The sequence below is a fragment of the Calidris pugnax genome, unplaced genomic scaffold (assembly GCF_001431845.1).
Source record: "Calidris pugnax isolate Ruff unplaced genomic scaffold, ASM143184v1 scaffold164, whole genome shotgun sequence".
Taxonomy (NCBI): Eukaryota; Metazoa; Chordata; class Aves; order Charadriiformes; family Scolopacidae; genus Calidris; species Calidris pugnax.
Window position 1 is genome coordinate 104,752 of NW_015090895.1, and position 6,000 is coordinate 110,751.

Below are 6,000 nucleotides of genomic sequence, written 5' to 3' on the forward strand. Positions count from 1 at the left end.
GTACTGACACCAGAGGTTGCCCCAACCCAGGTGCAGGATCTTGAATTTGGCCTTGTTTAACCTCATGAGGTTCACCTGGGCCTACTTGAACTTGTCCAGGTCCCTCTGAATGGCATCCTGTCAACCTAAAAATGGCATGGTTCAGCTTTCTGAGGAGTGCATGACTTGCCCTCTGACCACAGAGGAGGCCTCGTCAGTGTGTGAAGCTCCTGGCTGCTGAGAGTATGTTTGAACCCCAAAACCCACCCCAGTACTTTGAAATGTTTGGGAAGAGATGGCGAGGGGCATCTCCAAATTAGAAGACTGTGCAGACTTCCCGGCCAACGTGCACTCAGAAAGCTTGTGGTGCTCCTGATCTGCTGGGAGCCTTTCCATTTGGAGCTGTTACATGCAAGAAGCAGAAGCTGCAAGAAGCGGGAATTGCTCCACTGGAGCTGGAAAGCCCCCCGCATGCACAGCTTGCCCTAGCTTCTGCACCTCTCCATGACGTACCGGCAGCAGCCCCTCCATGACAGCACCGTACCTTTCCATGGCAAAAAACCCTTCCCCTCTCCAAGTCACCAGCTTGCCAATACCAAAATGACCTGCTGAGGGACTACTGCACCTGGGCACAGTTGTGTCCCCAGGGACAAGGGGTGGTCATAGAATCATCTAGGTTGGAAGGGACCTTAAAGATCATCTAGTCCAACCATCAACCTAACTGACAAAAAAAATAAATAAGAAATCAGCAGTAAAATAAATCACTAAACCATATTCCTGAGGACCATGTCAACCTGTCTTTTGAACACCTCCAGGGGTGGTGCCTCAACCACTTCCCTGGGCAGTCTATTTCAATGCTGGATAACTCTTTCCGTGAAGAAATTTTTCCTAATATCCAATCTAAACCTCCCCTGGTGCAACTTGAGGCCATTTCCCCTTGTCCTATCTCCTGTGACTTGGGAGACGAGACTGACCCCCGCTTCTCTACACCCCCCTTCAGGGAGTTACAGAGCGTGATAAGGTCTCCCCTCAGCCTCCTCTTCTCCAGGCTGAATAACCCCAGCTCCCTCAGCCTTTCTTCACAAGACTTGTGCTCCAGACCCCTCACCAGCTTCGTTGCCCTTCTCTGGACCCACTCCAGCACCTCAATGTCTTTCTTGTGGTAAGGGGCCCAAAACTGGACACAGCACTCGAGATGGGGCCTCACCAGTGCCGAGTACAGGGGGACGATCACCTCTCGGGTCCTACTCACCACACTGTTCCTGATACAGGCCAGGATACCATTGGCCTTCTTGGCCACCTGGGCACACTGCTGGCTCATGTTCAGCCGACAGTCGACCAACACCCCCAGGTCCTTTTCTGCTCTCCAGCTCCAGGAGCGCGGCGCCCCCCGCCGCCCGGTGCCGGTGCCGCTAGGTGGCGGTGCCGGATAAGGCCGGGGGCCGCTCGCCTCGCGCCCGCCGGCGGGGACCGCCTCCCGCCCCCGGAGCCCCCCCGGAGCCCTCCGCCTCCTCCTCCCCCAAAAAAAGGCTCTTCGCCCGCCCTGGCTCCGTTCCCGGGAGCCCTCTGCCCCCCCCCAGGAATGGGGGGACACGGGACGGCGTTGCGCGGGGTGGTTGTGAAAGCCCCTCTCACCCGGTAGCTCGGGGGAGCCGGTCGGCAAAGCTGATCCTGCCCGGAGGGGTCAGACCCGAGGGCGTCGCGGTGGATGAGACAGAGCTCCCTGCAGAGGTGTCACCCCGCGGGGATCGGGGGTGTCAGCCCCACACAGGCGTTAGCTGCCTTATTCCCGGGAGGAATCATGGGATCATTCAGGTTGGAAGAGACCCTTGGGATCCAGGAGCGCGGCGCCCCCCGCCGCCCGGTGCCGGTGCCGCTAGGTGGCGGTGCCGGATAAGGCCGGGGGCCGCTCGCCTCGCGCCCGCCGGCGGGGACCGCCTCCCGCCCCCGGAGCCCCCCCGGAGCCCTCCGCCTCCTCCTCCCCCAAAAAAAGGCTCTTCGCCCGCCCTGGCTCCGTTCCCGGGAGCCCTCTGCCCCCCCCCAGGAATGGGGGGACACGGGACGGCGCTGCGCGGGGTGGTTGTGAAAGCCGCTCTCACCCGGTAGCTCGGGGGAGCCGGTCGGCAAAGCTGATCCTGCCCGGAGGGGTCAGACCCGAGGGCGTCGCGGTGGATGAGACAGAGCTCCCTGCAGAGGTGTCACCCCGCGGGGATCGGGGGTGTCAGCCCCACACAGGCGTTAGCTGCCTTATTCCCGGGAGGAATCATGGGATCATTCAGGTTGGAAGAGACCCTTGGGATCATCGAGTCCAACCATCTACCCTACTCTACACAATTCTCCCCCACACCCTATCCCCCAACACCACATCTAAACGTCCCTTAAACACATCCAAGGACGGTGACTCAACCACCCCCCTGGGCAGCCTGTTCCAATGCCCGACCACTCTTTCTGTGAAAAACTCTTTCCTAATGTTCAGTCTAAACCTACCCTGTTGGAGCTTGAAGCCGTTCCCTCTTGTTCTATCTCTAATTACCTGTGAGAAGAGACCAGCCCCAACCTCTCTACAGTGTCCTTTCAAGTAGTTGTAGAGCGTGATGAGGTTACCCTTCAGTCTCCTCTTCCTCAAACTAAACAGTCCCAGCTCCTTCAATCGCTCTTCATACAATTTATTCTCCAGGTCCTTCACCAGCTTCGTTGCCCTCCTCTGCACCCGCTCCAGCACCTCCATATCTCTCTTGTATTGAGGTGCCCAAAACTGGACACAATACTCCAGGTGTGGCCTCACCAGTGCTGAGTACAGGGGGACAATCATTTCCCTACTTCTGCTGGCCACACTATTTCTAATCCAAGCCAGGATGCCATTGGCTTTCTTGGCCACCTGGGCACACTGCCAGCTTATATTCAGCCTCTTGTCAGTTAGAACCCCCAAGTCCTTTTCCTCCAGGCAGCTCTCCACCAAGCCTGTACCAATGTTCGGGGTTGTTGTGGCCCAAGTGCAGGACCTGGCACTTGGCCTTGTTGAACCTCATACCATTAATGTTGGCCCATCGATGCAACCTAAGTCTCTCTGTAGAGCCTCCCTATCCTCATGCAGATCAACACTCCCGCTGAAGTTAAACCCATGTCTCCACACAGGCAATGAAGGGAGGTGGACCTTACCCAAAACCTCTTGCTCCAGGCTCTGTGTGAACCACTGCCTGGCTGAGCCCCCAAGAGCAGGGCAAAACTAATGATGGACCCTATGGGCCGTGGCTGTGAGCGAGGAGGCCAGGACCCCATCCTGTGGGAAAGCAAGCTCAAATCAGTGCCCCAGATTCACTAGGGAGGGGTGTTGGTTAATGCAAAGCGAGGATGGGATTATACGCTGTCTCCATTGCACAGGCAAATACCTTCATCACAGCCAATGTTGTTACAGCGAGTACCAAAGGAATTAATGATTCACCGCTTAATTTCCTCTTCCCCTACTCTCTCCACCTTTCTTTTGCTTTAATAAACTGGTCCGGAGCCAACTGCAGCATCAGGTTAGTAATGACTTTAAGCACCATTTATGCTGCTATCATGACAATTTAAATTGTCACTTTCTATTAAAAGGTCTAACTCCAAATGGTTTTAGCTGAAAGCATCGGCACTGACAGTGCAATTAAATAAAGAAACTCTTTTCTTGGAATGTCAGTGCAAACACATTTTAAATAAGGGTTCAGGAGCACCTTGCTAATTCAAACTACAGTATAGCTTTCTAGTGAAGAATAATACCTGAGGCAGGGATTTTTTTCCATGCTGTGTGACAGTTTTCACTGTCATTGTAAGACACTTAAAGGAGTGATGTGCCAAAGGAGTCCAGCAGCCTTTGAAAACCTCTTCTCCTCAAGATAAATATGGGCAGTGCTACATAAGCAAAAGCCATCATTTCAGATACCCAGGAAAAGATACTCTTCATATTCCTAAAGGACTCTGATTTGTGGTCTCGCTTCCCTCCTGCTTGTAAGAACAAACCACTTTACTGGGCATCCCTCTGATTCTTTGTCTCAGAAGAAGACAAACCTCATACCTCTCAGAAACATACTAGGTACGGTGCACTTCATGTGTCTCATCTTGCTGCTACCTACAGCTCCTCAGTCATTTATAAACCAGGCTGTTCTGCAGTAAAAGAGACTCCACCTGTGTTGCAGCTCACCTGTAAAAATCACATCCAGTTCCTCAGCTGGCTGCAAAGAAAAAAAGCACTTTTTGGCCAGCTCTGTGCTGCAGCTGCAGTGCCCGTGCCAGGCTGGCCAGCCAAGTCCTCCTCCCCCACCTCCTCTGCCTCAACGCCACCTTCCCTCTAGGTCTGGCCCTTTCCCTCTGCGCTGGGCACAGGCCAGTCCTCCTTTAGCAAACACCTCTGGGCTCCTGATACTCAACTCTACCCCACATCTTACGCTGTTTATCTTTCCGTACCAAATAAAAATTGGTTTGCTGCAAGAGGGGAGAAAGTGCTACTATTTCACACATAAAAAGTGCTTAACGTCCTAATCGAACTACCTAGCACGAATGTCAGAAATCACAGCATCACAAAGATATGGTTGCTCAACTTGGGTTGGTTTTCCTTATTTTTCCTTATTCCTATGGAAGGGGCAGCCTGACAGCACGGCCTTTTCAGTTTTTTAAAAGAGGTACTAGACATCAGACAGAATAACACAACTGCAATCTTCAGTATCTGTGCCTTAAATAAGAGATTGAAAAATACCTGAATAGCTTTAATGGTTTGTATTTTATTTTAATGGCTTTAAAGTCTCTCCAGTACATGAGAGTGTCCCTTATGTTATGACCGCTATGGTTTCTCTGAAGTGTATTACATCTGCTGGAAATAAATGAGTCATAACATTTAAGCTCCCCCTGTCCCATTCTCAGAGACACATCTTGAGATAAGTATCCGTAGGATGGTTATGGATATGATTTTTATGTCTACACAATTACATTTCTAGCTACAGAGCACTGCACATTTTACCACTTCATTGCAAAGAAAAAACGTAGCAAGAGAGATTGATTTATGGCTGACCCTTACAAAAAATAATATGCAAGGGAATAGGATCGAAAGTAATTTTCTTTACAGAATTATGAATATTATTCTGCTTCATTTCTTTTTAAGAAAGGGAGAACAAGAAGAAAAGCATACTGGTATTCTGAGGAGCAATGAAAGAAAGGTGCTGCATAGTTGTAGAAGAAGGGAATTGCGGGTACATGTGGTTAGGACTTTTTACTTAATAATTTTGTCATCATAAAAGTGGCATATTTGTTAAAATGAAAACATTTCATGAGAACAACCCCATTTTCCAGTTTCAGTGGAGCTCTCGCTTTGTGCAAAGCCTGAGCACTGCCTCTCCCCAACATGTATCTTCTAGCTAGATTCTCTGTCTTCAGCCTTACTTTCAAAGACCTCCATTTTCCAAAGCTTAGAAAAACCTTTACCTTTGTGGGCTTTTTAATACCAAAATATTTTTATGAGACAGAAGAAATAGTTTACTGTCTAGGTCTAATTTTGGATTAGAAAAAAAAGAGATCTGGGAAATGTGGTCAGACAGAAGCACTCTTCAAGGACAAATTGTATGAGCAGCACGGCTATGGAAATGTGAAACGCCAACATGCCAGAATGTAAGTCAAAGCAGATGAGGGAAAAAGAACGAAATTTGCAAAAAAATAAGCTACCCTCTTCATTGTGCAAATACCCACATGGATCTGAAACTCAGAGGCAGAGTGTGATAACACTGTATGGTAAAGCTGGGTGCTACCTTTGATAGCACCTCAGTACACAAGGTGTTACCCCTGCACTGGGGGGGCACAGCTTCATCCAAGCCCTGGGGAGGGTGAAGTGTGCTCCCATTTTTACAGAGGTGGTAGCAAACAAGAAAACTGGACCCGGGTTTCCCAAGGAGATCTTCTGGTGGCAAGTTTTGTGTAGCTGTCTCTTGGGTTTCACTGTGGTTAGGTCAAGCAAGCACCTCTTCTCTCTACATTTCTGCTCCTCAGAAGAGCCCCCAGGGC